General features: G+C 41.4%; 1 protein-coding gene across 2 annotated transcripts in view; it reads right to left on the bottom strand.

Moving 5' to 3' along the window:
* LOC140493406 (leucine-rich repeat-containing protein 2-like) overlaps positions 1-16650 on the bottom strand; it is a 79279-nt gene extending 62629 nt beyond the window's left edge. For both annotated transcript variants that reach the window (XM_072591810.1, XM_072591819.1), the window contains exon 1: positions 16520-16650. The gene's annotated coding sequence lies outside the window, so the exon portion shown is untranslated. The remainder of the gene's footprint in view (positions 1-16519) is intronic.
* Positions 16651-17351: the final 701 nt, after the last annotated feature.

Here is a 17351-nt window from a genome sequence, read left to right as displayed (position 1 = left end):
TCCTTAACGGTATTTGCTATACTTCCTCGAGGAATTCACTGAATTCCAGCTGTCTATATTCATCATATCCCTCCTTCTTTTTCTTGACCAGCACCTCAATTTCCCTAGTCATCCAGCATTCCCTACACCTACATGCAACAAGTTTGAGAGCTAGCTGAAGCCCAGGCTCTTTACACTGCTGCAGGTTCAAATTAGTATGAAGCAGAAATAATTGGATCAAAGGTAAGTTGTAATATAAAATTTCATAAGATAATCATCAAACACTGAATTTCAATGTAGGAATTGGAGTCGCATGGTGTGGTTTAAGGGTGCATGGGACCAGCAGCATGTCGGGAACCTGTTTATCATGTATGGGGCTTTTCTGTGACACTAATTTATCCAAGATATGAGAATAACAGTTGAGTTTCCCAAGCAATATCAGAGGCAATCATTTTCTTCTGTAAAAGGAAGGATCTTTGGATAAAGGGATATTAGCAGGAGTCAGAATTGTTGAACTGCATATTGATTCCTGAGGTTATAATCACTATAGGGATGGAAAATACAACTCGGAATTAAGGCTGTATATCCCCCAAACCTTCACCAAACACCCATATTTCTACATTTCTCTTGAATTAAATATCATTGTTAGGGCTCAACCAAACCTGTGGAGGTCCTGTTGTGTGATCTGAGGGATTGAGTTGAAGTGATGCATCCCTAGGAGGAACAATCCAATTTCTCAAACCTAGAAGTGAATGAGGAATAGGAATGTGAGCTCCCTTGAATGTGAATAAAGGGACCCAAGGGAGCAGAAAATGTGAATAACAATTATGTTCAGATGGTCAACTCCATACTATAGTAAAACTTGAAATCAGAGCTTTTGACCCATACCAGAAGCATTACCTACTGAGCTACACAACCTCTTTTGGAAGTTCATGTATTGCACATGATTGACATTACCTTCACGAATGCTTTCTATTGCCTCAAAAAAACTCAAACAAGCTAAGTAAATAAAAGTTGCCTTTAAAAAATTCATGCATGCATTTATCCGAGTAGCTGCCTCTGATTATTGTTAAATTTTCCCTAACACCCAAGTTAAACTGACAAGCCTGTGCTTTGAACAAGGGTGTAACATGTATCTCCTGTCCTCTGAAACCACACCTGTATCTAAGGAAGATTGACAATGAGGTGAATGCCTCTGTAATTTCCACATTATGAATGCTAAAGTCCTTCAGGGAAGGAAATCTGCCATTTTCACGTGGCCTATATGTGACTCCAGATTCACAATATCCTGTTTGACTCTTAATTGCCTTCTGAAATGGTCCAGCAGGCCAGTCAGTTGCATCAATCGCTATAGTCTCAAAGAAATTAAACTGGGTGGATCACCTGGAAATGACTGAGGCACCTGAAAAGACAACAGCAGAAACAGATCTGTCAACTCTGCAAACCTCCTTACTAACATTTGGAAGCTAGTGTCATAATTCGGAGAGCTGTCTCAGGAACTAGTCAAGCAACAGCCTAGCATAGTCACACTGGCAGAATCATACCTTACAGATAATGTCCCAGACACCATCATCACCATCCCTGTAGCACTGGCTGCGGTGGCAGCACAGTAGTATACAGTGAGGAGGGTGTTGTTCTGGGAGTCCTCAACATTGACTCCGGACCCAATGATGTCTCGAGGCTTCAGGTCAAAAATGGGCAAAGAAACCTCCTGCTGACTGCCACGTACCATCCTCCCTCAGCTGATCAATCAGTACTCCTCCACATTAAACAAAACTTTGAGGAAGCACTGAGGATGACAAGAGCACAAAATTTACTCTGGGTGGGGGATTTCAATGACCACTACCAAGAGTGTCTCAGCAGTAATATTACTGATTTGTCTGGTAGGGTCCTAAAGGATGTAACTGCTAGACTGGGAACCAACAAGAGGGAAAAAACATACTTGACCTCATCCTTACCAATCTGCCAGTTGCAGATGCATCTGTTCATGACAGTATCAGTAAGAGCGACCACTGTACAGTCCTTGTGGAGATGAAGTCTCACTTTCAAATTGAGGATAAACTCTATCATGTTGTGTGGCACGATCACCACGCTAAATGGGTCAGATTTTGAAAAAATCAAGCAACCCAAGTCTGGATATCCATGAGGTGCTGTGAGCCATCAACAGCTGCAGAATTGTACACAGCACGATCTTAACCTCATGTTCTGGCATATCCCCCACTCAACCATTACCATCAATCTAGGAGATCAATCTTTGGTCAGTGGAGAGTGCAGGAAGACACGCCAGAAGCAGCACCAGACATAACTAAAGATGAGGTTCCATCCTGGTGAAGCCACCAAACAGGACTACTTGCATGCCAAACATTATAAGCAGCAAGTTATAGATAGAGCTAAGCGATTCGACAACCAATAGATGAGATCTAAGCTCTGCAGTCCTGCCATATCCAGTTGTGAATAGTGGTGGACAATTAAACAATTCACTAGAGGAGGAGGGGGCACCATAAATATCCCCATCCTCAATGACAGAAGAGCCCAGCACATCAGTACAAAAGATAAGGCTGAAGCTTTTGCAAGGAGAAAGTAAGGACTGCAGATGCTGAGGATCAGAGCTTAAAAATGTATTGCTGGAAAAGCGCAGCAGGTCAGGCAGCATCAAAGGAGAAGGAGAATTGACGGTTCGGGCATAAGCCCTTCTTCAGGAAGCTTTTGCAGCAATGTTCAGCCAGAAGTGCCAGGTGGATGATCCACCTCGGCCTCCTGCAGTCATCCCCAGCATTACAGATACCAGTCTTCAGTCAATTCGATTTGCTCCACATGATAGCAAGAAATGGTTGTAGACACTGGATGCTGAAAAGGCTCTGACCCCTGACAACATTCCTGCAATAGTACCGAAGACCTGTGCTCCAGAACATGCTGCTCCCATGGCTAAGCTGTTCCAGTACAGTTACAACACTGGCATCTTCCTGACAATGTAGAAAATTGCCCAGCTATGTCTTGTACATTAAAAGCAGGACAAATCCAACCTGGCCAATTACCACCACATCAGTCTACTCTTGATTATCAGTAAGGTTATGGAAGGTGTCATCAACAGTGCTATTGAGCAGCACCTGCTTAGCAATAACCAAACTAGGCGTAAGCCTAGTTTGGGATCAACCAGGGCCACTCAGCTCCTGATCTCATTACAGCCTTGGTTCAAACATGGACAAAAGAGCTGAATTCCAGAGATGAGATGAGAGTGACAGCCCTTGACATAAAGACTGCATTCAGCCAAGTGTGGCATCAAGCAACCCTAGCAAAACTGGAATCAATGGGTATCAAGGGGAAAACTCTCCAGTGGTTGGAGTCATACCTGACACAAAGGAAAATGGTCATGGTTATTGGAGATCAGTCATCTCAACTCCAGGATATCTGTACAGGAGTGCCTCAGGGTAGGGTCCAACCATCTTCAGCTGCTTCATCAATGACTTTCCATCTATCATAAGATCAGGAGTGGGGATGTTAGCCGATGATTACACAATGTTCAGCATTATTCATAACTCCTCGGATACTGAAGCAGTCCATGTCCAAATATAAGAAGATCTGGACAACATCCATTCTTGGGCTGACAAATGGCAAGTAACATTTGCAAAACACAAATGTCAGGCAGTGACCATCACCAATAAGAGACAATCTAACCACTGCCTCTTGATGCTACCATCACTAAATCCCCCACTATCAACATCCTGGAGGTCATCATTGACCAGAAACTCAACTGGACTCACCACATAAACATAGTGGCTACAAGAGCAGGTCAGAGGTGAGGAGTACTGTGGCAAGTAACTCACCTCCTAACTCCCCAAAGCCTGTCCACCATCTACAAGGCATAAATCAGGAGTGTGATGGAATACTCCCCATTTGCCTGGATGAGCACAGACCCAGCAACACTCACGAAGCTTGACACCATCCAGACAGAACAGCCTGCTTGATTGGCAATACATCTATAAGCATCCACTCCTTTCGCTATTGATGCTCAGCAGCTGTAGTGTGTACTAACTACAATATGAACTGCAGAAATTCACTGAAGATCCTGAGACAGCACCTTCCAAACTCATGACCACTTCCACCTAAAAGGACAAGGATAGCAGATATATGAGAATACCACCACCTTCAAGTTTCCCTCAAAGCCATTCACCATCCTGACTTGGAAATATATCATCATTCCTTCACTGTCACTGGGTCAAAATCCTGGAAATCTCTCCCTAACAGCATTGTGGGTCAACCACAGCAGGTGGACAGCAACAGTTCAAGAAGATAGCTCACTAACACCTTCTCAAGGGCAACTAGGGATTGGCAGCCAGTGATGCCCATATCTCACAAATGAATATTTTTTTTTTAAGTTCATTTCCATTAGTTTGATTGGATACATCTTATTGCTCTGGTATCTTATAAACTTTAAGCATGGTCAGCTTATCTCAAATCCCTTCCTAATCAATCTGAAACACACCAGGTGTCTATGCCTACAGAAATCTCTTAGATTCCCTTTTCTGTTGGCTGTCCATCAAGTTCCCCATTCTGGAAATCTGCCTTTTTCCTGATGAAGGGCTTTTGTCCGAAACGGCAATTTTCCTGCTCCTCGGATGCTGCCTGACCTGCTGTGCTTTTCCAGCACCACTCTAATCTTAACAATAAAAACACCTCATCTCCTTGACAGATAGACTGATCCAATACAGTTTTGCCTGAAGATGTTTGACCCAATTTAATTGAGCCAAACACATTCTCACCCCAGTGAAGTTGGCCTTCCCCTAATTAATTATTTTGACTCTGGATTACTCCTTATTAGTTTCATAGCAACCAAACTTTCAGATCATTGCCCCTAAATGTTCCTCTGCAGCTATATGATCCAATTGACTCACCTCATTCCCCAGAAACAAATGCAATAATGTCTCAAAAGTATTTAAAAAGTATAAAAGCTGCTCAGAGTAAAACATGTTGTACAGAAAGCTTTATCTATTGCATATTCTGTAATTTATGATTTAAAATGTTTTGCTCTCAGGCTGCATGCCAGGTGTGGAGTGCATTTGCTTCTTGTGGAAACTGGTACAATTGTTCCTATTAAATTTTCTTGCAAGTTCCAGAATATTAAAAGTTAAATGTTGTTACTGTGATTTTGTTTACAAATGTTATCAGTAAAGTATAGTTTTGAAAATAAAAGCAGTGCCTCCTTTTGTCTTTGGGCAAAAACACCTCAATACTCATGGAAACTTGTAAATAAAAACAAAAAGATGCTGGAGAAATTCAGCAAGGGCAAGTAGCATCTGTGAAGAGAGATACATAATTAAACTTGAGTCCAATATGACTCTTGGCCCTCTCAGCTTTTATAATTCTTGCAAATGTTTGTAATTTACTTCCAAATTGGTTCCGCTATACCTGTCCCATTAGTTGGTGGCCTGTTGAATACACCCAGTCATGTAATTGTATCTCTTAGCTCAATCCAACACTGCTATCCCTACAGTTTTCTTTTCTTCTTGACTTTTAGTGAACACCAAGTGCCACTCATCACCACAACATCAAAATGGCTGCTCCTGGTGTTGTTGATATTAATACTATTCTTGTTCCTTAATGGACTAGTCTTTCAGAAAACTCTCGTAACTTTGGCATAAGGAGAGCTTTGCAGGTTGACAGAGCTGGAGTTTGACTATCGGCCAGAGAGTTAGCCTCAGCCTTTGGATTACCAGCCCAGTGACAATACAAATACACCACTGCCTCCATAGTGTTTTCTTTGCCTATGTGACAACAATCATTGCACTTAAGAGCAATTTAATTCAGATGAAGTCTTTTGAATTCTGCTTACAAAACATATAAATGCAAATTTCTCTTTTTTCTGAAATGATATATAGGTTTCACTGGGCACATAATTTTTCTACAGTTAATTTTCCTTCAGTAATTGTACTCCAAGGTTAATAACCTTCTGTGAATGTCACACTGTACTATTTCAGCTGTCAGTTCGATTGCCAGCTTACCTCATAAACCTGGAATAGACAAAAACAGCAGTGCCTCAGCCAAATATATTCAGTTCAGGATTTCAGTGTTTGATACCTCATTGCTCAGTAGCCTTAATATATTCAGTTGTTGAGTTCCATGTATGATTCAAGATCTGTCCTGAATTAGGTGACCCCAGTTTACAGAAGGTTATTACAAATTGATCTCAGGAACCCTGAGTTAAGGAAGAGAGATGGGCCAATGGGCTGAGGAGAAGCAGATGGAGTTTAATTTAGATAAATGCTTGCTGCTGTATTTTGTAAAAGCAAATCAGAGCAGGATTTATACACTTAATGGTAAGGTCCTGGGGAGTGTTGCTGAACTAAAAGACCTTGGAGTGCAGGCTCATAGTTCCTTGAAAGTAGAGTTGCAGATAGATAGGAAAGTGAAGAAGGCATTTGGTATGCTTTCCTTTATTGGTCAGAGCTTTGAGTAAAGGAGTTCGGAGGTCATGTTGTAGCTGTACAGGACATGGATTAGGCCACTTTTGGAATATTGTGTGCAACTCTGGTCTCCTTCCTCTCGGAAGGATGTCGTGAAACTTGAAAAGGTTCAGGAAAGATTTATACAGATGTTGCCAGGGTTGGAGGATTTGAGTTACAGGGAGAGGTTGAATAGGCTGGGGCTAATTTCCCTGAAGTGTCGGAGGCTGAGGGGTGACCTTATAGAGGTTTATAAAATCATGAGGGGCATGGATAGGATAAATACACAAGATCTTTTCCCTGGGATGGGAGAGTCCAGAACTAGATAGTGTAGGTTTAGCGTGAGCAGGAAAGATATAAAAAGAATCTAAGGGGCAACATTTTCATGCAGAGAGTGGTACGTGTATGAAATGAGCTGCCAGAGGAAATGGTGGAGGCCGGTACAATTACAACATTTAAAAGGCATCTGGATGGGTATATGAATAGGAAGGGTTTAGAGGGATATGGGCCAAGTGCTGGCAAATGGGACTAGATTAGATTAGAATATCTGGTTGGCATGGACGGGTTGGACTGAAGGATCTGTTTCCGTGCTGTACATTTCTATGACTCAATGACTCTAAATGTTGGCTAGATTTCACTCTCCTAAATCTTAACCAGTGATTCCCTGTATTAAGTATGCATGGCTGAATTAGGTTGAGGAATGGATCAGCTTGTCTGTGATGTCATGCCATAGTTGAATAAGATGCTAGCAAATTAAAGGTTTTGATAAAAGCACAATAACGGTTTGTGCCACTTACAGGAATGGAGCTAACAACCTGTCAATGCTTTCAAGAGGTAAAATGGACTGGAAAATGTATGCTTTTATAAAAAGAGTGCTTGATCAAGTTTTCTTTAATGACAGATAGCAATATTCCAAGGTAATAATCTATTTATGGGGTGTAGAAGGCTCAAGTGTCAAAATGGAAAAAGCTTAAGCACTCCTCACATTCACAGTCATATTGAGATCATTCTTTAATTATACAACTTCATCTGGAAAGCCTCTGGATTTAATGCTTGGGAAAGCAATTGCTTGTATTGTATCATTTTGTGAAGCAGAGGAAAGGGATCAGACAGGTTCATCCTCAACATAAGCCATTTTTCTTTTTAGATGCAAATGTAAATTTTATATATTTCCAGCATTTTATAATTACTATGTCCCTGATTACGAATGAGGTAACCTGAGGGGTAGTTCTGATCTTATCGCGCAGGCAGCTAGTCATCACCCAGTCTTGGTTTTAGCAGAAAGTAAAATAATTAAAAGTGATTGATGCATTCCCAACCATTTTCCACATGATGGAGTTTGGAATATTGCACAATGCTGAGATGATTTCCATGGCCCAGCATTGTGGTGGAAGAAAAAGAGGTGAAAACCACAGATACAGACAACCTCACCAGTCACACACCAGTCGAGAATGTCCAAGCATCATTCTATCTCACACCAATTCTGAAGATCCATCAAACTCGTCCTTTATTATCAGAAATTCTGTACAAAAGAAAATGGCAGTGATGGGTTTGGTCTGACATTGTTAAAATTATTCGTAAGTTCAGCAGTTAAGTGTCCAGTTAAAAATTCAACTTATTTTTCTTAAGAATGGGTTCAGCATCATTCAGGAAAAGTGTAGGAAGCCAAGGATAGAGAAGTGGGAATTGAACAGCGAATTCTCTGTGACCAGAAAGTCAATGTCACACCTGTGGAGTGCATGGAGACAATCATTAAAGCATGTAGAGGAGACTGCATTGTAAACCAAAACATATGACATTTTGGAAGAACCACAAGTCTCATCCAGCAGGAAGTGTTTGAGACTGTGGGTAGAGGGATGGGCATACTAAAAGGGCAGGTGTTGCAATTGTCGGACAGGGTGCTGAGGAAAAAAAGAGCAATTTAAGGGGGTGATTGTGTGTGTGTGAGTGAGAGAGAGAGAGAGAGAGAGAGAAGATTCAGACGGGTGCAGGATATGAACAAAGGAGGCCTTATCATCATTCTATGGGGAGGAGAAGGGTGAGGTCATAACTGTGGTCAATGGGACATTCAAGTTTAGCTGTAGATAGGTTACCTGAAGAGAAGAGAGATATGCAAGTTAGAGGATCAATTAACAACCTTTACAGAATTGTGTAGCATAAATGAAGGCATACTGTAGAGTCATTGTGGATAGAGCTGAGAAATGTAGTCATTATGGATAGAGCTGAGAAATTCTAAGGGTAGAAAGACCCTAATGGCAGTTATCCAAAGGCCCCAAAGCAGTAGTCTGGACGTAGGGTCAAAGGAGTTGAAATTGGCCTGTCGCAAAGGTAACACTACAGTTGTTAAAGGATTTCAGCGTGCGGGTAGACTGGGAGAATCAGGATGGCACTGGACCCCAAGAAAGGGAGTTTGTGGAATGCCTCTGAGATGGATTCTTAGAACAGCTTGTACTGGAACCTACCAGGGAGAAGGCAGTTCTGGATCTGGTGCTGTGCAACGAACCGAATTTGATCAGGGACCTCGAAGTAAAGGAGTCATTAGGAGGTAGTGACCATAATATGATAAGTTTTAATCTGCAATTTGAGAGGGAGAAAGGAGAATTAGAAGTGTCAGTGTTGCAGTTGAACAAAAGGAACTATGGAGCTATGAGGGAGGAGCTGGCCAAAGTTCATTGGTTCAATACCCTAGCAGGGATGACAGTGGAACAACAGTGGCAGATATTTCTGGACATAATGCAGAAGGTGCAGGAACAGTTCATTCCAAAGAGGAAGAAAGATCCTAAGGGGAGGTAGGGATGACCAAGGCTGATGAGGGAAGTTAAGGACTGTATAAGGATAAAAGAGAAGTATAACATAGCAAAGATGAGTGGGAGGGCAGAGGACTGGGAAACTTTTAAACAGCAAAAAACAGGATGACTAAGAAGGCTATACGTGGAGAAAAAAATGAGGTACGAAGGCAAACTGGCCAAAAATATAAAGGAGGATAGTAAAAGCTTTTTTAGGTATGTGAAAAGGAAAAATGGTTAAGACTAAAATTGGGCCCTAGAAGACAGAAATGGGCAAATTTATGATGGGGATCAAGGAAATAGCAGCAGAGTTGAATAGGTACTTTGGCTCTGTCTTCACTGGGGAAGACACAAGCAATGTCCCAGATATAATAGTGGCTGAAGGATCTAGGGTAATGGATGAACTGAAGGGAATTTATATTAGGCAGGAAATGGTGTTGGATAGACTGCTAGGTCTAAAGGTTGATAAGTCCCCGGGACCTGATGGTCTGCATCCAAGGGTACTTAAGGAGGTGGCTCTAGAAATCGTGGATGCATTGATAATCATTTTCCAATGTTCTATCAATTCAGGATCAGTTTCTGCGGATTGGAGGGCGGCTAATGTTGTCCCACTTTTCAAGAAGGGAGGGAGAGAGGAAACAGGGAATTATAAACCAATTAGCCTGATGTCAGTGGTGGGAAAGATGCTGGAGTCAATTATGAAAGATGAAATTACGACTCATTTGCATAGCAGTAACTGGATAGGTCAGAGTCAGCATGGACTTACGATGGGGAAATCGTGCTTGACTAATCTTCTGGAATTTTTTTGAGGATGTAACAATGAAGACAGACAAGGGAGAGCCAGTGGATGCAGTGTACCTGCACTTTCAGAAAGCCTTTGATACAGTCCCACACAGGAGATTAGTGAGCAAAGTTAGGGCACATGGTATTGGGGGCAAGGTTTTGACTTAGATTGAAAATTGGCTGACTGACAGGAAGCAAAGAATAGTGATAAACAGATGCCTTTTGGAATGGCAGTTGGTGACCAGTGGGGTACCACAACGTTTGGTGCTGGGAGCGCAGCTGTCTCCAATATACATCAATGATATAGATGAAGGTATTAAAAGTAATAATAGCAAATTTGCTGATGACACAAAGCTGGGTGGCAGGGTGAAATGTGAAGAGGATGTTATGAGAATACAGGGTGACTTGGACAGGCTGGGTGAATGGATGGATGCATGGCAGATGCAGTTTAATGTGGATAAATGTGGGGTCATCCACTTTGGTGGCAAGAACAGGAAGACAGATTACTATCTAAATTGAGTCAAGTTAGGTAAAGGTACAACGAGATCTAGGTGTTCTTCCACATCAGTCAATGAAAGCAAGCATGCAGGTACATAGGGCAGTGAAGAAAGCTAATGGCATGCTGACCTTCATAACAAGAGGAATTGATTATAGGAGCAAAGAGGTCCTTCTGCAGCTGTACAGAGCTCTGGTGAGACTACACCTGGAGTATTGTGTGCAGTTTTAGTCTCCAAATTTGAGGAAGGACATTCTGGCTATTGAGGGAGTGCAGCGCAGGTTCACAAGGTCAATTCCCAGAATGGCGGGACTAGCATATGTTGAAAGATTGGAGCAACTGGGCTTGTATACACTTGAGTTTAGAAGGATGAGAGGGGATCTGATTGAGACGTATAAAATTACCAATGGATTGGACACTCTGGAAGCAGGAAGCATGTTTCTGCTGATGGGTGAGTCCTGAACCAGAGGATGCAGTTTAAAAATAAGGGGTAGGCCATTTAGAACAGAGTTAAGGAGAAACTTCTTCACCCAGAGAGTGATGGGTATATGGAATGCTCTGCCCCAGAAGGCAGTGGAGGCCAAGTCTCTGGATAATTTGAAGAAAGAGATTGATAGAACTCTTAGAGATAGTGGAATCAAGGATTATGGGGATAAGGCAGAAACATGATACTGATTGTGGATGATCAGCCATGATCATAATGAATGGTGGTGCTGGCTCAAAGGGCCAAATGGCCTACTCCACCTATTGTCTATTATCTAATTTTGCAGATTTTGTGATGTTGACTCATTTTGGAAAGCTGTTCCATTCCCTAGAATTCTATACATTTGTCCCTTACGAGTAAATATCCAACACCTTTTGAAAAAGACAGTACTTCCACCACCAATTGCATATTTTCCAGAAAGTCAGGTGGTTAAAGATATAATTAGAGCCATTGTTTACATTCTTCCATCAGCAGTTACTTATGGAGCAGTATGCACCTCCTCACCCAAAATCAATTCCATTCTGTTCCTATATATGAAGCACTAGCTAATTTTCATCTTATGTAGAGAATTAAATATCATAAATAGACAATGAGAAATACTGTGTAAATGTGCCATATATCAAAAACTAACAAACTGGACACACATGTGCCTCAGGATCACTCGGACGTTTCTCAGAACATTCTGACACAGTTCCAACTTACTTACAATATTACCCAGAATATATTAAATGGAGAGGTCCTGGCCTAACTCCTTGACAAATACACAACTGCACCCTCTCCATCATTACTCACACTCACCATCACCCACATCACCAGGAAATAAGAACATGATACAGACGTTCTATTTTGAGTACCAGAATAAATGGGTTAATACATCATTTTATACCTATGTGACAAAAACAAAATGTCTTGGAGAAATGACCAATACACAACCACAGAAATAAAACATGACCATTCTAGCAAACTCCGAGCATTACACAAATGGATGCCGGTCCACCTGTTGGAGACTTGAAGTGGCTCAATAGACTGGACCTCAGTTTACCTACATAGGATTATTTTAGTAGGATCTGATGGTGGAGGAGCTCTGCCCTAACATGTCTGAACAGACAAGAAGGGCTAATGTCAGGAACTAGTAAGCTTTGAGGTTCTACAGTTCAGATCTACTTTGTTATCAATGTTACATATGTTCCAACATTCCTGTCACTCACACTGATCACCACCCATCCACACTCTCATCACTCACACTGACTATCAACTACATCATCCTTCACTCCCTCTGACCACACCTACACCCCACGTCTGTTATAGTAAAATGGTAAAAACAATTCAATTCATACCTGCCTCTTCTCCATGACAACAATCTAAAGAACATTTTCCAAACCACGCTGTACTAACCAGCAGCAAGGTTAACAAGTAAAACATCATTAAGAGTGACTACTTAATGTTCCTGTGTTAATTAAGAATGGAAATATAAGAGCACATTTATTGCCAAATTTATTGGTAGTCACTACAACCTGATGGCCATAATGATTTTAATTTCTACTTCTGTAATGAAATTATACTCTGCACTTTGTTTCACTGTCTAATTTATTTCACTTCATTATCAACTTACAGAAATTGAATATACATGTTAATACAGAAGTCTGTTTCTCTACATGTATAATGATATTTTACATATAGATACACAAGCACATTTGTGGAGCAGGTACTCCACTGTTTAGCAGGAAGAATGTTCGGACTAATATATCCTAAGACTTTAGACTTTGATCCTCCATGGATCACCAGGAAATAAGAACGTAACACAGATGTTCTATCTTGTGTACCAGAATAAATGGGTTAATAAATCATTTTTATATCTAATATGACAAAAACAAAATGTCTTGGAGAAATGACCAATACACAACCACAGAAATAAAACATGACCATTCCAGCAAACTCCTAGCATTACAATAATGGATGTTGATCCACCTGTTGGAGACTTGAAGAGGCTCAATAGATTGGACCTCGGCTTACCCATACAGGATTCTTTTAGTAGGATCTGATTGTGGAGGAGCTCTGCCCTAAACCTTACATGTCTGAACAGATAAGAAGGATTAATGTCAGGAACTACTAAGCTTTGAGGTACTGCAGTTCAGATTTACTTTGTTGTCAATGTTAAATATGTTGTTAGATACCTAACCCAAGGCTGTGGAGCTTACAACCCAGGGCAGGATTATCGCCTCATATCTCCGGATTTTTCTAAATAATTTCTAGGGCTGTCTTGGGAGTAGCTACCAGGAGTGAATTACCTGATATTCCCATGGCATAGTGTGTCCATGTGTGTCTCTGGGTGTATGTGTTTGTGTGTCTATGGCAAATAACAAGATCTTCTAGGTCCATGAACATAGGCAGGAACAGAGACTTTAACAAGCAACTTTAAAAAGAATGGTGGCCATTGTGGATACTTCAGAAAGTCCAGTAAGAGGAACATTACGAAAGCTGCAGAATGATGGTAAGTGGGGGGGGGCCTCAATAAAGCCTATCAGAGAGGCCCCAATATCGGGTGGTAGAGGGTGTGGTCAAATTAGGGCAGGGACCTGCAGCAGTGGGTCCCTTTATTGGACACAGGCTGCCAAAACAGGAACAACCATGAAGACCCACCTAGGACTGCTAAAGTCAATTCATTCTTTCCTGCATTAGTGGGAGGGGAATAGAGTTCACATTCCATATTCACCTTTCATCCTCATTAACCCCCATCTTGGTCATAGAGCCAAAGAGTTATAGAGATGTACAGCATGGATACAGACCCTTTGGTCCAACACGTCCATGCCGACCTGATATCCCAACACAAACTAGTCCCACCTGCCAGCACCTAGCCCATATCCCTCCAAACCCTTCCTATTCATATACCTATCCAAATGCCTCTTAAATGTTGCAATTGTACCAGCCTCCACCACATCCTCTGGCAGCTCGTTCCATACATGTACCACCCTCTGCGTGAAAAAGTTGTCCCTTAGCTCTCTTTTATATCTTTCCCCTCTCACCCTAAACCTATGCCCTCTAGTTCTGGACTCCCTGACCCCAGGGAAAAGACTATGCCTATTTATCCTATCCATGCCCCTCATAATTTTGTAAACCTCTATAAGGTCACCCCTCAGCCTCCGACGCTCCAGGGAAAACAGCCCCAGCCTGTTCAGCCCCTCCCTGTAGCTCAAATCCTCCAACCCTGGCAACATCCTTGTAACTCTTTCTGAACCCTTTCAAGTTTCAAAACAACTTTCCGATAGGAAGGAGACCAGAATTGCATGCAATATTCCAACAGTGGCCTAACCAATGTCCTGTACAGCCGCAACGTGATCTCCCAACTCCTGTACTCAATACTCTGACCAATAAAGGAAAGCATATCAAATGCCTTTTTCACCATCCTATCTACCTGTGACTCCACTTTCAAGGAGCTATGAACCTGCACTCCAAGGTCTCTTTGTTCAGCAACACTCCCTAGGACCCTATCATTAAGTGTATAAGTCCTGCTAAGATTTGCTTTCCCAAAATGTAGCACCTCGCATTTATCTGAATTAAACTCCATCTGCCACTTCTCAGCCCATTGGCCCATCTGGTCCAGATCCTGTTGTAATTTGAGGTAACTCTCATTCGCTGTCCACTACACCTCCAATTTTGGTGTCATCTGCAAACTTACTAACTGTGCCTCTTAATGCTCGCATCCAAATCATTTATGTAAATGACAAAAAGTAGAGGACCCAGCACTAATCCTTGAGGCACTCCACTGGTCACAGGCCTCCAGACTGAAAAAGAACCCTCCACCAACACCCTCTGTTTTCTACCTTTGAGCCAGCTCTGTATCCAAATGGCTAGTTCTCCCTGTATTCCATGAGATCTAAACTTGCTAACCAGTCTCCCATGGGGAACCTTGTCGAACACCTTACTGAAGTCCATATAGATCATGTCTACTGCTCTGCCCTCATCAATCTTCTTTGTTACTTCTTCAAAAAACTCAATCAAATTTGTGAGACACAATTTCCCACGCACAAAGCCATGTTGACTATCCCGAATCAGTCCTTGCCTTTCCAAATACATGTACATCCTGTCCCTTAGGATTCCCTCCAACAACTTGCCCACCACCGAGCTCAGGCTCACCGGTCTATAGTTCCCTGGTTTGTCTTTACTGCCCTTCTTAAACAGTGGCACCACGTTTGCCAACCTCCAGTCTTCCAGCACCTCACCTGTGACTATCGATGATACAAATATCTCAGCAAGAGGCCTAGCAATCACTTCTCTACCTTCCCACAGAGTGTTCGGATACACCTGATAAAGTCTTGGGGATTTATCCACTTTTAACCATTTCAAGACATCAATCACTTCCTCCTCTGTAATCTGGACATTTTGCAAGGTGTCACTATCTATTTTCCTACAGTCTATATCTTCCATATCCTTTTCCACAGTAAATACTGATGCAAAATATTCATTTAGTATCTCCCCCATTTTCTGTGGCTCCACACAAAGGCCGCCTTGCTGATCTTTGAGGGGCCCTATTCTCTCCCTAGTTACCCTTTTTTCCTTAATATATTTATAAAAACCTTCTCAATTTTCCTTAATTCTATTTGCCAATGCTATCTCACGTCCCCGTGAGAGTGAAGTAGCCATTAAATTCTCCCCATGAATTTTGGTATGCCTAAAATGATACCAAACTGTGTAAACGATCTGCTAACACTCAGTATTTGGCATCCAATAGGTATCGTACGTGGTAAATTGATAGCTCTACTACTGAAAATTAATGACAAAATCAAGACAGACGCTTCAGTGAAACATTGAGGAAATGCTGCTGTGCTGCAGATGGTGCCATTCAGGTGAGCCAAGGGTGGAAAATATCTCATTGCAATTTTCAAAGGAGGGCACCGAAATTCTTCCATATTCTCTGGCCAGCTTTTATCATTGAACCAACAACGTCAAAACCAGATTAGCTGATTATTTATGTCATAGCTGTTCATGGTTCTCACAGTTTCTGAATTAGCTGACATTCCTTACTATATTGACATCAATTGGGAAGTCAGATCTCGACTACTTGACTATATATTGCTTCCCTCTAGGGCATCAGATTTATACACATATTCCACAATGATGCATGAACTCTTAGCCCAGTAGCCTAATGGAGATTAACACATTAAAAAAGTCAAACAGAAAGGGATTAGATACAAAATCTAACATTGCTGCCAGAATTGAATTCCTTCCCCTCAAATGTGTTCAGCAAACACATGCGAATCCAGAACAATCAAATTAACACAAGTTGTAGATTTTCCCAAATATTTCTCTGTCACAGTCTTGCTTGATTCCAATTCAAGCTGATTTCAGTTCCATTGATATAACAGTTTATGTTAAACACAATTTAAACATAAGATTACCATCACTGGAGTTTCTTGGTGTCAAACTTTCAAATTAAGTATAATCCATTATGTTGAATTGTGTGAAGTAAATTGGATCATCTTAAGTTTCAAATCATAATTCAATGTGATCTTTGTCACCATCAGAAAATTAAAACATTATTATTTTTACTCACCAAATCGAAAATGATGTTTTGCTTGCTGGTTGTTCCAGACTTAATCTGTTTTAGTCTAGATTTGGTTGGTACCTCAATGTTTATAGTTTCTCTGACAAGTGTCCCCTGCATGGTGGGTCAGAGTTGCCAAGCTCCAGTGTGACTCTACTCTTGGTTGCTGTAATATACTATTTTTGTATACTGTTGATATGATCTGCAAGCTGTACACCAGATACACGTGCTCTGTGAAACATTCAAAACATGTGGATCAAAACAGAGAAGCTGAAAGGTCAAACAGCTAATAACATTCATGATTATAAAGCTAAGGAACAATTGTGCCATGCTGTGTTTTCTTGTCATACTGTGTCTGAGGTTACTCAAACTGATGAAACTCTAATCTAGTTCCATTTCACCTTTTGCTTACTAATTACACAGAATATGTTACTCAAACACTGTACCACCATGCATGACTTAAAGTGCAGGAAGTGATAGTGAAGTTAATGATAGCAATAGGGTCAAAGAAATGTACAGCCACGGAAACAGACCCTTTAGTCCAACTTTTACAGGCTGACTAGATGTCCTAACCTAATCTAGTCCCATTTGCCAGTACTTGGCCCATATCACTCTAAACCCTTCCTATTCATATATCCATCCAGATGTCTTTTAAATGCTGTAATTGTACCAGCCTCCATCACTTTCCCTGGCAGCTCATTCCACACATGCACCACCCTCTGTGTGAAAAAGTTGCCCCTTAAGTCCCTTTTAAATTTGTCCCCCTCACCCTAAACCTATGCCCTCTAGTTCTAGACTCATCTACCCCATGGCAAGACCTTGTATATTTACCCTATCCACA

The sequence above is a fragment of the Chiloscyllium punctatum genome, chromosome 2 (assembly GCF_047496795.1).
Source record: "Chiloscyllium punctatum isolate Juve2018m chromosome 2, sChiPun1.3, whole genome shotgun sequence".
NCBI classification, from domain to species: Eukaryota; Metazoa; Chordata; class Chondrichthyes; order Orectolobiformes; family Hemiscylliidae; genus Chiloscyllium; species Chiloscyllium punctatum.
The sequence above is the reverse complement of the archived record's forward strand: the minus strand, read 5'-3'. Positions and strand labels throughout refer to the sequence as shown.